At 39.5% G+C, this 14,673-nt stretch overlaps 15 non-coding genes across 15 annotated transcripts; all 15 read left to right on the top strand.

The window, feature by feature from the left end:
- The first annotated feature begins 478 nt into the window (after nt 1-478).
- trnat-agu (transfer RNA threonine (anticodon AGU)) lies at nt 479-552 on the top strand. The gene has a single exon. It is a non-coding gene; the product is annotated as a tRNA-Thr (tRNA).
- A 304-nt stretch (nt 553-856) lies between these two features.
- On the top strand, nt 857-930 carry trnan-guu (transfer RNA asparagine (anticodon GUU)). The gene has a single exon. It is a non-coding gene; the product is annotated as a tRNA-Asn (tRNA).
- A 479-nt stretch (nt 931-1,409) lies between these two features.
- On the top strand, nt 1,410-1,483 carry trnat-agu (transfer RNA threonine (anticodon AGU)). The gene has a single exon. It is a non-coding gene; the product is annotated as a tRNA-Thr (tRNA).
- Nucleotides 1,484-1,787: 304 nt separating this feature from the next.
- trnan-guu (transfer RNA asparagine (anticodon GUU)) lies at nt 1,788-1,861 on the top strand. Its single transcript has one exon. It is a non-coding gene; the product is annotated as a tRNA-Asn (tRNA).
- A 480-nt stretch (nt 1,862-2,341) lies between these two features.
- Nucleotides 2,342-2,415, top strand: trnat-agu (transfer RNA threonine (anticodon AGU)). The gene has a single exon. It is a non-coding gene; the product is annotated as a tRNA-Thr (tRNA).
- A 304-nt stretch (nt 2,416-2,719) lies between these two features.
- trnan-guu (transfer RNA asparagine (anticodon GUU)) lies at nt 2,720-2,793 on the top strand. The gene has a single exon. It is a non-coding gene; the product is annotated as a tRNA-Asn (tRNA).
- Nucleotides 2,794-3,273: 480 nt separating this feature from the next.
- Nucleotides 3,274-3,347, top strand: trnat-agu (transfer RNA threonine (anticodon AGU)). Its single transcript has one exon. It is a non-coding gene; the product is annotated as a tRNA-Thr (tRNA).
- Nucleotides 3,348-3,651: 304 nt separating this feature from the next.
- On the top strand, nt 3,652-3,725 carry trnan-guu (transfer RNA asparagine (anticodon GUU)). The gene has a single exon. It is a non-coding gene; the product is annotated as a tRNA-Asn (tRNA).
- A 479-nt stretch (nt 3,726-4,204) lies between these two features.
- trnat-agu (transfer RNA threonine (anticodon AGU)) lies at nt 4,205-4,278 on the top strand. Its single transcript has one exon. It is a non-coding gene; the product is annotated as a tRNA-Thr (tRNA).
- Nucleotides 4,279-4,582: 304 nt separating this feature from the next.
- Nucleotides 4,583-4,656, top strand: trnan-guu (transfer RNA asparagine (anticodon GUU)). Its single transcript has one exon. It is a non-coding gene; the product is annotated as a tRNA-Asn (tRNA).
- A 7,449-nt stretch (nt 4,657-12,105) lies between these two features.
- trnan-guu (transfer RNA asparagine (anticodon GUU)) lies at nt 12,106-12,179 on the top strand. The gene has a single exon. It is a non-coding gene; the product is annotated as a tRNA-Asn (tRNA).
- Nucleotides 12,180-12,659: 480 nt separating this feature from the next.
- trnat-agu (transfer RNA threonine (anticodon AGU)) lies at nt 12,660-12,733 on the top strand. The gene has a single exon. It is a non-coding gene; the product is annotated as a tRNA-Thr (tRNA).
- A 304-nt stretch (nt 12,734-13,037) lies between these two features.
- On the top strand, nt 13,038-13,111 carry trnan-guu (transfer RNA asparagine (anticodon GUU)). The gene has a single exon. It is a non-coding gene; the product is annotated as a tRNA-Asn (tRNA).
- Nucleotides 13,112-13,590: 479 nt separating this feature from the next.
- trnat-agu (transfer RNA threonine (anticodon AGU)) lies at nt 13,591-13,664 on the top strand. The gene has a single exon. It is a non-coding gene; the product is annotated as a tRNA-Thr (tRNA).
- Nucleotides 13,665-13,968: 304 nt separating this feature from the next.
- Nucleotides 13,969-14,042, top strand: trnan-guu (transfer RNA asparagine (anticodon GUU)). Its single transcript has one exon. It is a non-coding gene; the product is annotated as a tRNA-Asn (tRNA).
- The last annotated feature ends 631 nt before the right edge of the window (nt 14,043-14,673 follow it).

Raw genomic sequence — 14,673 nt, 5'->3', positions numbered from 1 at the left:
CGTCAATTGAGCAGAATACTCAGCTCTATCCGAGAGGCTGAGGTTTCGAACTTACCTGAAAATGTAAGTCAATCAGGCAGAGCTCTCACATGTTACTGAGCGTTGGCTTGTTGTTTGGAACCACCCAAAATTGACAGCTTCTTGTCCAAACCAATCAGTTGTTGACAATGGATAGTTGTTTGGGTCCACCCAGATAGCAGAGTCAATTTCCCAGAGAACTCTACAGTTGACTGTGAGGTAGAAGTTTAAAACGCACCTGGATTTGTGTTTCTTTAGAGAATTTTGTTGTGTGATTTGATCTTTTTGATTTTAATGTTCCTTTAGCAATAAACGGAGTTGGATACCCATCGTTTTTAAAAGTGGTAGGTTTTTTTAAGATGAGGGTTGAAACCTTCAAATTTTTTGAACAAAGTATTATATTAACAAGCCCTAAGTTTGATGAACGTTAGAAAGTTTGATAAGTACTTCTGATTTTGTAGGTGCTGTGGCTTAGTTGGTCAAAGTGCCTGTCTAGTAAACAGGAGATCCTGGGTTCAACTCCCAGCAGTACCTGATTGTCCTTTCTTGTTGATTCTGAAATAAGCAATATGTATTATTAGAGACATTTCTCTAGCTCTCAATGGATGTAGTTTCTTCTGACCTATACACAAGGTTGAACCCTAACTTTCCTCTGAAATCACAAGACATGTGATTGCTAATTTTGTACCACTGACTTTCAACATCTCACACGTTTTTCTGTCTATTTCGGGATACGATATTTCAGCAAAATATTTTTTAAGACAGTAATTTTATTCACTCTTCAAGATCCATTGAGCTAGTTGCTTGGTTATTGTTTCAGATGGAACCATCTACCAGTGTCTCTGTGGCGCAATCGGTCAGCGCGCTCGGCTGTTAACCGGGAGGCTGGTGGTTCAAATCCACCCAGAGACGTATGTCAATGAGCAGAATACTCAGCTCTTTCCGAGAGGCTGAGTTTTCGAACTTACCTCAAAATGTAAGTCAATCAGGCAGAGCTCTCACATGTTACTGAGGGTTGGCTTGTTGTTTGCAACCACCCAAAATTGACAGTTACTTGTCCAAACCAATCAGTTGTTGAAAATGGATAGTTGTTTGGGTCCACCCAGATAGCAGAGTCAATTTCCCAGAGAACTCTACAGTTGACTGTGAGGTAGAAGTTTAAAACGCACCTGGATTTGTGTTTCTTTAGAGAATTTTGTTGTGTGATTTGATCTTTTTGATTTTAATGTTCCTTTAGCAATAAACGGAGTTGGATACCCATCGTTTTTAGAAGAGGTAGGTTTTTTTAAGATGAGGGTTGAAACCTTCAAATTATTTGAACAAAGTATTATATTAACAAGCCCTAAGTTTGATGAACGTTAGAAAGTTTGATAAATACTTCTGACATTGTAGGTGCTGTGGCTTAGTTGGTCAAAGTGCCTGTCTAGTAAACAGGAGATCCTGGGTTCAACTCCCAGCAGTACCTGATTGTCCTTTCATGTTGATTCTGAAAGAAGTAATATGTTGTAATAGAGACATTTCTCTAGCTCTCAATGGATGTAGTTCCTTCTGACCTATATACAAGGTTGAACCCTAACTTTCCTCTGAAATCACAAGACATGTGATTGCTAATTTTGTACCACTGACTTTCAACATCTACACGTTTTTCTGTCTATTTCGGGATACGATATTTAAGCAGAATATTTTTTTAAGACAGGAATTTTATTCACTCTTCAAGGTCCATTGAGCTAGTTGCTTGGTTATTGTTTCAGATGGAACCATCTACCAGTGTCTCTGTGGCGCAATCGGTCAGCGCGCTCGGCTGTTAACCGGGAGGCTGGTGGTTCGAATCCACCCAGAGACGTATGTCATTTGAGCAGAATACTCAGCTCTTTCGGAGAGGCTGAGTTTTCGAATTTACCTCAAAATGTAATTCAATCAGGCAGAGCTCTCACATGTTACTGAGGGTTGGCTTGTTGTTTGCAACCACCCAAAATTGACAGTTACTTGTCCAAACCAATCAGTTGTTGACAATGGATAGTTGTTTGGGTCCACCCAGATAGCAGAGTCAATTTCCCAGAGATCTCTACAGTTGACTGTGAGGTAAAAGTTTAAAACGCACCTGGATTTGTGTTTCTTTAGAGAATTTTGTTGTGTGATTTGATCTTTTTGATTTTAATGTTCCTTTAGCAATAAACGGAGTTGGATACCCATCGTTTTTAAAAGTGGTAGGTTTTTTTAAGATGAGGGTTGAAACCTTCAAATTATTTGAACAAAGTATTATATTAACAAGCCATAAGTTTGATGAACGTTAGAAAGTTTGATAAATACTTCTGATATTGTAGGTGCTGTGGCTTAGTTGGTCAAAGTGCCTGTCTAGTAAACAGGAGATCCTGGGTTCAACTCCCAGCAGTACCTGATTGTCCTTTCATGTTGATTCTGAAATAAGTAATATGTTGTAACAGAGACATTTCTCCAGCTCTCAATGGATGTAGTTCCTTCTGACCTATATACAAGGTTGAACCCTAACTTTCCTCTGAAATCACAAGACATGTGATTGCTAATTTTGTACCACTGACTTTCAACATCTACACGTTTTTCTGTCTATTTCGGGATACGATATTTAAGCGGAATATTTTTTTAAGACAGGAATTTTATTCACTCTTCAAGGTCCATTGAGCTAGTTGCTTGGTTATTGTTTCAGATAGAACCATCTACCAGTGTCTCTGTGGCGCAATCGGTCAGCGCGCTCGGCTGTTAACCGGGAGGCTGGTGGTTCGAATCCACCCAGAGACGTATGTCTAATGAGCAGAATACTCAGCTCTTTCGGAGAGGCTGAGTTTTCGAATTTACCTCAAAATGTATTTCAATCAGGCAGAGCTCTCACATGTTACTGAGGGTTGGCTTGTTGTTTGCAACCACCCAAAATTGACAGCTACTTGTCCAAACCAATCAGTTGTTGACAATGGATAGTTGTTTGGGTCCACCCAGATAGCAGAGTCAATTTCCCAGAGAACTCTACAGTTGACTGTGAGGTAGAAGTTTAAATCGCACCTGGATTTGTGTTTCTTTAGAGAATTTTGTTGTGTGATTTGATCTTTTTGATTTTAATGTTCCTTTAGCAATAAACGGAGTTGGATACCCATCGTTTTTAAAAGTGGTAGGTTTTTTTAAGATGAGGGTTGAAACCTTCAAATTATTTGAACAAAGTATTATATTAACAAGCCCTAAGTTTGATGAACGTTAGAAAGTTTGATAAGTACTTCTGATTTTGTTGGTGCTGTGGCTTAGTTGGTCAAAGTGCCTGTCTAGTAAACAGGAGATCCTGGGTTCAACTCCCAGCAGTACCTGATTGTCCTTTCATGTTGATTCTGAAATAAGCAATATGTATTATTAGAGACATTTCTCTAGCTCTCAATGGATGTAGTTTCTTCTGACCTATACACAAGGTTGAACCCTAACTTTCCTATGAAATCACAAGACATGTGATTGCTAATTTTGTACCACTGACATTCAACATCTCACACGTTTTTCTGTCTATTTCGGGATACGATATTTCAGCAAAATATTTTTTAAGACAGTAATTTTATTCACTCTTCAAGATCCATTGAGCTAGTTGCTTGGTTATTGTTTCAGATGGAACCATCTACCAGTGTCTCTGTGGCGCAATCGGTCAGCGCGCTCGGCTGTTAACCGGGAGGCTGGTGGTTCGAATCCACCCAGAGACGTATGTCAATGAGCAGAATACTCAGCTCTTTCCGAGAGGCTGAGTTTTCGAACTTACCTCAAAATGTAAGTCAATCAGGCAGAGCTCTCACATGTTACTGAGGGTTGGCTTGTTGTTTGCAACCACCCAAATTTGACAGTTACTTGTCCAAACCAATCAGTTGTTGACAATGGATAGTTGTTTGGGTCCACCCAGATAGCAGAGTCAATTTCCCAGAGAACTCTACAGTTGACCGTGAGGTAGAAGTTTAAAACGCACCTGGATTTGTGTTTCTTTAGAGAATTTTGTTGTGTGATTTGATCTTTTTGATTTTAATGTTCCTTTAGCAATAAACGGAGTTGGATACCCATCGTTTTTAAAAGTGGTAGGTTTTTTTAAGATGAGGGTTGAAACCTTCAAATTATTTGAACAAAGTATTATATTAACAAGCCATAAGTTTGATGAACGTTAGAAAGTTTGATAAATACTTCTGATATTGTAGGTGCTGTGGCTTAGTTGGTCAAAGTGCCTGTCTAGTAAACAGGAGATCCTGGGTTCAACTCCCAGCAGTACCTGGTTGTCCTTTCATGTTGATTCTGAAATAAGTAATATGTTGTAACAGAGACATTTCTCCAGCTCTCAATGGATGTAGTTCCTTCTGACCTATATACAAGGTTGAACCCTAACTTTCCTCTGAAATCACAAGACATGTGATTGCTAATTTTGTACCACTGACTTTCAACATCTACACGTTTTTCTGTCTATTTCGGGATAAGATATTTAAGCGGAATATTTTTTTAAGACAGGAATTTTATTCACTCTTCAAGGTCCATTGAGCTAGTTGCTTGGTTATTGTTTCAGATGGAACCATCTACCAGTGTCTCTGTGGCGCAATCGGTCAGCGCGCTCGGCTGTTAACCGGGAGGCTGGTGGTTCGAATCCACCCAGAGACGTATGTCAATTGAGCAGAATACTCAGCTCTTTCGTAGAGGCTGAGTTTTCGAATTTACCTCAAAATGTATTTCAATCAGGCAGAGCTCTCACATGTTACTGAGGGTTGGCTTGTTGTTTGCAACCACCCAAAATTGACAGTTACTTGTCCAAACCAATCAGTTGTTGACAATGGATAGTTGTTTGGGTCCACCCAGATAGCAGAGTCAAATTCTCAGAGAACTCTACAGTTGACTGTGAGGTAGAAGTTTAAAATGCACCTGGATTTGTGTTTGTTTAGAGAATTTTGTTGTGTGATTTGATCTTTTTGATTTTAATGTTCCTTTAGCAATAAACGGAGTTGGATGCCCATCGTTTTTAAAAGTGGTAGGTTTTTTTTAAAATGAGGGTTGAAACCTTCAAATTATTTGAACAAAGTATTATATTAACAAGCCCTAAGTTTGATGAACGTTAGAAAGTTTGTGTTGGGGTAATCATTATTATAAATGTGTTTGCAATGAATATAAAGCCTTATAATATACATGATTACTATATTAATCAATATATTTGCTTATTAGGAATAGTAATGCTCATCCTAAATGTGTAACTATATTAAACAATATAGTTATATGTGTTGATCGCTTTCAACGAAGACAAACGCTTACGCCAAGGTCGCTCTCCAGGACAGCTGGGTCCAGCGAGAGATACAAGTTCGAAAGGACATAAAACAATCCACTGAGTTCTTGCTCCGAGGACTGATTACTGGAAGATACGCCTCGACCCCTTCCCCAGATGCGAGTTCAACAGGGAAGATCGGTGAAGGACGCTTAAATTGTTGTTGGCTCAACGGATGGCTATCAATCAACTTGTATATTGTTTTTCCTTTGTGACGCTTGATATGGAATTGTTTTGTTTCTTGCTTACGCAATTGGATCGATTACTCGCATATTGTTTTAATTTGTGACGCTAGGTTGACGCTTGGTTTGCTTGATTATGGAATTGTTTTGTTTCTTGCTTACGCAAATGGAATCGATAACCTTGTAATTGTTTTGATTTGAAGCCTTAAATGGGCAGGACATAATGCCGCTCTTTAGAATAATCTTGGGTGGGGCGAGCTGCCGGATGTATTCTCTTCTTGCAAGAATTAAATGTGATGTGACTATAGATGCCTTTTTTATTGAAAGCTGAATTGGAAAAACCTAAGGATAAACCTACAATTGGATGAACCTAACATTTGGTCCTTCGAGCCTGTGGTCAAGATACCGAAGCAGAATCCAGGTCGCTCCCGTTCGATATCTGGAAAGACCGTGCACGGCGCTTAAATACCCTTTTCCGGGCTGGATAACTCGAAGGAGCGCCTGGGTTCTCGACGGTTTCGACGACTAACCCTCTGAAAGAGACATCTGAGGTCATATCTGGTAAGTCCATTTTTTTTAAATGTGACTCGCGTCCAGGGGACTGCGACACGCGTCCAGGGGACTGCGACACGCGTCCAGGGGACTGCGTTACAAACCCTGGGTATACTAGTCGCTGCCAGGTAACGAGACAGAGCATGAGTCTATAAAACTTGGGGCAGTTCGGGGTGTCCTGTGCCGTGGTCCGGAAAGGTACAAATATAACTCTGACAGTATATCAAGCTAGGGTATACATTTGTGTTACGTGTTGCGTGTGTTACGTGTGTCCTTCCGCGGAAAAGAAATTTGCTAACTGATAACTGAGTGCACGCGAGCTCCCTTCAATATGGGCAGCTCAAATATCAAAGAATGGGGATTTTGAAATTTGTTGAAAATCAAAGCGCTACAAGGGTTAAACACCTAAATTTATGGATAAACAAATATGGGTTTGCTGGCCAGCTTAAATATGCATGAAATATTAAAACCTGCGGGATAAAATACGCACTAAGCATAGAAGTAATCTATATATAATATGTGAAGGGAGACACAAGCGATACGGCTTGTTCCACAGATACTAATTATTGTTTTTGATGACGAGGCGGGGAAAGGCAAAACGTGCTGTTTTGTAAATGATAGCGGTCCTCGGCTGGTTGATAGGAGCGAGGCGATGGGCTGTTTTATTCTAAAAACAAGACAGGCCTGCTCAAAATTATTTGAATGAGGATGTTGAGCTAAATTTTAAACCAGAGATCACATTCTTTGTGAATGAATTCAATTGGAATTTTTTGTATGATGCTGAAAGTTGTAAAACGGCAATTAAAATGGTTATTTCCAAGTGCTAGGCATGCTTTGTTAATAGTAACTAAATGTACTGGAATGAAATGGCTTATTGTGGCTTATCCTGGTTTCGTTCCCGCCTGCTAGCGGGAATATTTTGGTTAACAGAAATACAAAACAGCAAATTAAATGTTTAGCGGGGTTGCCAAAACTGCGTTTTTTGTCATACTCTAAACTTGCCAAATAATGTGTTGATTGGGGGGAAGCGCTCTGTTTTGGTGCGGCTGATTTGATGGTGTTGGACATTATAATATAGTATAGTATGCGCGCGGACCGCACAAGCGACTAAAATTTAAGGGGGACCCCTTCCGTGGAGAATATTACAATTATTGGCCTTGAGGGCGCTGAAGCAAACTTGAGGGCAGAAATGGGTTTTGCCATGATATAGTTGTGCTTGCAGCAAACTATGGTGATATAGTTGGATATCGGGAGAGTAATTAATTTAGTGTAATTAATTTAGTCTTCTCTAAAAAGCGTTATAATTGTGTGCACAGGAGGACAAAAAGAAAAGCGTTTTGGAATTTGTAAACAAAGATAAAAATGCTGTTTCTGCAGCGAGCGTGAAGGTCACAGTCAGCGGAAGGGCGCGCTTCCGTTTAAACATTTCAAAATAAGAACAAAACATGGTCTACAAGGGATGCAGGGTTCCGCGATGATCTTCGCATTTATTTTTGGGATTTAATCAGAAATGTCTTTCGAGGTGATAGAAAATCTGTTTGGCAAAGATTGATTTGGTAAAAGCTTTGGAATTGGGAATAATACTATTATTATTATTATTTTATTTTTTGTTTTGTGAAGTTCAAAGGGCTCTTGATTGAAGAGAGCTAGTTTTGGAGGATAAAACGATATTATTACAGTTTTTGAATGGTTGGTTTGTTCAAAATACTTCAATATAGGTGATTGGCTGGTTAAAGAAAAATGAATGGAATTTTGTTTTTGTTTTTTTTACAATATTATGGCATATTGGTGACAATTTGAGGGTCCTTTATTAAGCATTGAAAATTATAATTAGGAAATGCCTAGTAAAGGTTGATTTCTCTAATTTAATTATTGTAGATTTATCTTGTGGTAACAGAGAGCTATATGAAATAGCTCTTATCTTAAGTAAACATAGTATGGGGTGATTTACAAATTATTTTTTAGGTACTAAGAGTTATTTGGTTGTTAAAGAGATCAGACATGAATTTAACAATGCAGAAATGGCATGAGAAATTTTGTGGCATTCGTCCAAAATATTAGGTAAATTGAACCTGGCTGGAGTAGATAAGATAATTGATTTAGGATAGGCATAGTTTCCCTAGAAGAAACATGGAGCGTCTTTAGGTGCACAAAAGACTTTCCCTGTTTGGCCTGAAGGGGGATATGCTTTGGTATAGGTCATATTGATGACTATTGGGACGTTACTGCCTATTGCTTTAGGGGCATACAAATTAAGAATTTAGCCAAAACTTACTGCATTGCAATTATGGGGTTAATACACCTAAATGTTACGGTGATAACGATTGGCAATAACAAGCTTAGATAAAGGGGAATATCTACAACAAATTCTGGTAGGGCCTTTCATGGTGTGAAACAAGTGATGAAATAATGTCTGTTTTAAAAATAACATCTCCAAATTATAAAATATCAACCTTGGAGAAATGCTTTAAGTAGATGGGTTGACAAGAATGGGCAAAATTCGATAACATTGAAAGGGGGTGTAACTTAATCCAGAACATGGAGATAAAGTTTTTACAAACGGTTAAAATACTAAAAGGGGGTGTGTGTGTTTCAATGTGTCACAACTTTTCCGTTATTGCATTATTGGCGAATAGATAGTTAATCACAGCCACTCGCTTGGCAGTCTACATGCTGACTGACTGGGGTAAGGGGCGGTGGCAATTGAACAAATTTCTATTTTTAGATATGTGGCATGTGGATCTAATACATTAATTATCTAGTTTCTTCAGGCACCAATTTTGATGATTGGGGGAGCACTCAAAGCAAATTCCTTGATTATGAGTGCGAGCGTGGATGAGTGTCTGTCTTTTGTGTTGAATTGGCTGGCCACCAAGATATATCAATATTCTAATATCAAGGTGGAATATTTCTGAAATCGCTGATAAGCCTTTCAAGGACGGCGGTGGCAGAGTAGGACAGAAACAAAAAGAAAAGAATTTATGGTAAATTTCATGCCTCAAAAAAGGGGGAGGTTATATATATTCAATCTATATGCAGATATATGGCCAAAACACGGGCGATTCCCCCTCATGTCAAGGTACAAAAGCTACATATCCATTTCAAAGTATACATATGGATTTAAACAGATTGGGGAAACCTTGTTGCAGAAACTGGTCTAGATTGGCAAGCTTGGATGACACACCCGTGCGCAAAAGCCATCAGGCCCCTGATAAAATTAACCCATTCGGAGGGGGGATTACAAATTGTTATTCGGACTGACAAGTTCACTTGTGGAAAAGTTCCTTGTCTGACGTTTTTCCTAAGTCCATGGTCAAGTGGGGAAGACCCTTGTTACAAATTTTACATATGTGTCTCAACAGTAATGACCATGCCTATGGAGGCTGAGTTTAGGGCGTCAGAGAAGGAAACACCCGGATCTGCCGTAGTAAAATTAGAATCTGAGAAGACCAGAGATGATGAATTCATTTCTGCAACAGGGATTTCCCAAACGGGAGGCAGTAAGAAAAATTGGTTACTGTTGATGGAAAATGCAGCTAATACTATAAATCAAACCTGGATAACATGTATTGTGCCCCGCCCTCTCTTACGAGCAGTACCCGCGCAAATTACTCCTGATTGTGTAATGGAGATAATGACAAATAAAAATGTAAGCCCCAATTGTGAAAAATGGAATAATGTCTACCCAGTTACAAGAGCAGCAAAGGACAAGCCTAACTTTTCAACAAAATGTAAGCTTTTAAATCATTTTACCTGCTTAAAACCTTACAGGGCATGGTCTGAGGCTGGAGGCGATAAATGAGACGTGGTGTGCCCACGTCCTAAAACCGACTACACCCTGGTACCACGTTCTGACCTATGGTGGTGGTGGGGTCAAAACAAATTATACGACTCCTGCCAAAATGACAGCAGGACTTTGTGCCTTGGTCTCACTGCTGTTACCAGTGTCTGTTTTTCCATCTACAGTAGAGGAGATACAATTGGCTGCACAGAAATCCGGTATGATGGCGGGCCCCTCGCGATGGCGTCGATCGGCATGGAGAGAGGGTGATCCGACATACATTGATGCGATTGGCATCCACGGGGCGTACCAGATGAGTATAAGTGGCTAATCAGATCGCAGCAGGTTGGGAGTATATTTTTCTTTTAATTACTCCAAACAAAAATGTTGATTGGATAAATTACCTGCATTACAATGTCCAAAAACTTGGAAATTATACTGAACAGGGATTTGTGGCGATAAAGGAACAATTGGCAGCCACCAGTCTTATGGCGTTCCAGGATCGCATAGCAGTTGATATGCTGCTTGCGGAGCAAGGGGGCGTGTGTGCAATGTTTGGAGATCAGTGTTGCACCTTCATACCGAACAACACGTCACCCGATGGGTCCCTCACCCAGGCCATTAGTGGCCTGCAGACCCTCAACCGCAATATGAAGGAGCATTCTGGAGTCAGAGAATCCGCCCTTGAAAGCTGGTGGCATAAGTCTTTTGGGAGGTATAAGGATTTGGCCAAATCTGTTGCATTTTCAGTAGCCCTTTTTGCTACCATTTTGACATTATGCGGGTGTTGTATTATTCCCTGCTTAAGATCTTTGATAAGCCGACTTATAACCACTGCGATTGCCCCTACAAACTCTAAATTGCATGAATTATATCCTCTGTTGATGAGACGTGCTGAGGGGAGCAGTGGATTTCAAGAGCATGGAAATTGCGAGGATGAATTGGGCGAAGATGATTTTGTGTTTTGCTTTTCAGACCAGCCGTGCCAGTGAGCAGGTAAAACTAAAGCCAACGGACGGACATTTCCTCCCCATTTTTATTTTTTTGCCATAAAATGAATTAATGGAATAAAGCCGAAAGGAAGTTTTATTAAGGAGATCATGTGCAAATTTATCATATAGGGGGGAATGTTGGGGTAATCATTATTATAAATGTGTTTGCAATGAATATAAAGCCTTATAATATACATGATTACTATATTAATCAATATATTTGCTTATTAGGAATAGTAATGCTCATCCTAAATGTGTAACTATATTAAACAATATAGTTATATGTGTTGATCGCTTTCAACGAAGACAAACGCTTACGCCAAGGTCGCTCTCCAGGACAGCTGGGTCCAGCGAGAGATACAAGTTCGAAAGGACATAAAACAATCCACTGAGTTCTTGCTCCGAGGACTGATTACTGGAAGATACGCCTCGACCCCTTCCCCAGATGCGAGTTCAACAGGGAAGATCGGTGAAGGACGCTTAAATTGTTGTTGGCTCAACGGATGGCTATCAATCAACTTGTATATTGTTTTTCCTTTGTGACGCTTGATATGGAATTGTTTTGTTTCTTGCTTACGCAATTGGATCGATTACTCGCATATTGTTTTAATTTGTGACGCTAGGTTGACGCTTGGTTTGCTTGATTATGGAATTGTTTTGTTTCTTGCTTACGCAAATGGAATCAATAACCTTGTAATTGTTTTGATTTGAAGCCTTAAATGGGCAGGACATAATGCCGCTCTTTAGAATAATCTTGGGTGGGGCGAGCTGCCGGATGTATTCTCTTCTTGCAAGAATTAAATGTGATGTGACTACAGATGCCTTTTTTATTGAAAGCTGAATTGGAAAAACCTAAGGATAAACCTACAATTGGATGAACCTAACAGTTTGATAAATACTTCTGAAATTGTAGGTGCTGTGGCTTTGTTGGTCAAAGTGCCTGTCTAGTAAACAGGAGATCCTGGCTTCAACTCCCAGCAGTACCTGATTGTCCTTTCATGTTGATTCTGAAATAAGCAATATGTATTAATAGAGACGTTTCTCTAGCTCTCAATGGATGTAGTTCCTTCTGACCTATACACAAGGTTGAACCCTAACTTTCCCCTGAAATCACACGACATGTGATTGCTAATTTTGTACCACTGACTTTCAACATCTCACACGTTTTTCTGTCTATTTCGGGATACAATATTTCACCAAAATATTTTTTAAGACAGTAATTTTATTCACTCTTCAAGGTCCATTGAGCTAGTTGCTTGGTTATTGTTTCAGATGGAACCATATACCAGTGTCTCTGTGGCGCAATCGGTCAGCGCGCTCGGCTGTTAACCGGGAGGTTGGTGGTTCGAATCCACCCAGAGACGTACGTCAATTGAGCAGAATACTCAGCTCTATCCGAGAGGCTGAGGTTTCAAACTTACCTGAAAATGTAAGTCAATCAGGCAAAGCTCTCACATGTTACTGAGCGTTGGCTTGTTGTTTGCAACCACCCAAAATTGACAGCTTCTTGTCCAAACCAATCAGTTGTTGACAATGGATAGTTGTTTGGGTCCACCCAGATAGCAGAGTCAATTTCCCAGAGAACTCTACAGTTGACTGTGAGGTAGAAGTTTAAAACGCACCTGGATTTGTGTTTCTTTAGAGAATTTTGTTGTGTGATTTGATCTTTTTGATTTTAATGTTCCTTTAGCAATAAACGGAGTTGGATACCCATCGTTTTTAAAAGTGGTAGGTTTTTTTAAGATGAGGGTTGAAACCTTCAAATTATTTGAACAAAGTATTATATTAACAAGCCCTAAGTTTGATGAACGTTAGAAAGTTTGATAAGTACTTCTGATTTTGTAGGTGCTGTGGCTTAGTTGGTCAAAGTGCCTGTCTAGTAAACAGGAGATCCTGGGTTCAACTCCCAGCAGTACCTGATTGTCCTTTCATGTTGATTCTGAAATAAGCAATATATATTATTAGAGACATTTCTCTAGCTCTCAATGGATGTAGTTTCTTCTGACCTATACACAAGGTTGAACCCTAACTTTCCTCTGAAATCACAAGACATGTGATTGCTAATTTTGTACCACTGACTTTCAACATCTCACACGTTTTTCTGTCTATTTCGGGATACGATATTTCAGCAAAATATTTTTTAAGACAGTAATTTTATTCACTCTTCAAGATCCATTGAGCTAGTTGCTTGGTTATTGTTTCAGATGGAACCATCTACCAGTGTCTCTGTGGCGCAATCGGTCAGCGCGCTCGGCTGTTAACCGGGAGGCTGGTGGTTCAAATCCACCCAGAGACGTATGTCAATGAGCAGAATACTCAGCTCTTTCCGAGAGGCTGAGTTTTCGAACTTACCTCAAAATGTAAGTCAATCAGGCAGAGCTCTCACATGTTACTGAGGGTTGGCTTGTTGTTTGCAACCACCCAAAATTGACAGTTACTTGTCCAAACCAATCAGTTGTTGACAATGGATAGTTGTTTGGGTCCACCCAGATAGCAGAGTCAATTTCCCAGAGAACTCTACAGTTGACTGTGAGGTAGAAGTTTAAAACGCACCTGGATTTGTGTTTCTTTAGAGAATTTTGTTGTGTGATTTGATCTTTTTGATTTTAATGTTCCTTTAGCAATAAACGGAGTTGGATACCCATCGTTTTTAGAAGAGGTAGGTTTTTTTAAGATGAGGGTTGAAACCTTCAAATTATTTGAACAAAGTATTATATTAACAAGCCCTAAGTTTGATGAACGTTAGAAAGTTTGATAAATACTTCTGACATTGTAGGTGCTGTGGCTTAGTTGGTCAAAGTGCCTGTCTAGTAAACAGGAGATCCTGGGTTCAACTCCCAGCAGTACCTGATTGTCCTTTCATGTTGATTCTGAAATAAGTAATATGTTGTAATAGAGACATTTCTCTAGCTCTCAATGGATGTAGTTCCTTCTGACCTATATACAAGGTTGAACCCTAACTTTCCTCTGAAATCACAAGACATGTGATTGCTAATTTTGTACCACTGACTTTCAACATCTACACGTTTTTCTGTCTATTTCGGGATACGATATTTAAGCAGAATATTTTTTTAAGACAGGAATTGTATTCACTCTTCAAGGTCCATTGAGCTAGTTGCTTGGTTATTGTTTCAGATGGAACCATCTACCAGTGTCTCTGTGGCGCAATCGGTCAGCGCGCTCGGCTGTTAACCGGGAGGCTGGTGGTTCAAATCCACCCAGAGACGTATGTCAAATGAGCAGAATACTCAGCTCTTTCGGAGAGGCTGAGTTTTCGAATTTACCTCAAAATGTATTTCAATCAGGCAGAGCTTTCACATGTTACTGAGGGTTGGCTTGTTGTTTGCAACCACCCAAAATTGACAGTTACTTGTCCAAACCAATCAGTTGTTGACAATGGATAGTTGTTTGGGTCCACCCAGATAGCAGAGTCAAATTCTCAGAGAACTCTACAGTTGACTGTGAGGTAGAAGTTTAAAATGCACCTGGATTTGTGTTTGTTTAGAGAATTTTGTTGTGTGATTTGATCTTTTTGATTTTAATGTTCCTTTAGCAATAAACGGAGTTGGATGCCCATCGTTTTTAAAAGTGGTAGGTTTTTTTTAAAATGAGGGTTGAAACCTTCAAATTATTTGAACAAAGTATTATATTAACAAGCCCTAAGTTTGATGAACGTTAGAAAGTTTGATAAATACTTCTGAAATTGTAGGTGCTGTGGCTTTGTTGGTCAAAGTGCCTGTCTAGTAAACAGGAGATCCTGGCTTCAACTCCCAGCAGTACCTGATTGTCCTTTCATGTTGATTCTGAAATAAGCAATATGTATTAATAGAGACATTTCTCTAGCTCTCAATGGATGTA

Source organism: Stigmatopora argus, chromosome 3 (genome assembly GCF_051989625.1).
Source record: "Stigmatopora argus isolate UIUO_Sarg chromosome 3, RoL_Sarg_1.0, whole genome shotgun sequence".
NCBI lineage: Eukaryota > Metazoa > Chordata > Actinopteri > Syngnathiformes > Syngnathidae > Stigmatopora > Stigmatopora argus.
Note: the sequence above shows the minus strand (reverse complement) of the source record. Positions and strands in the feature narration are given on the sequence as shown.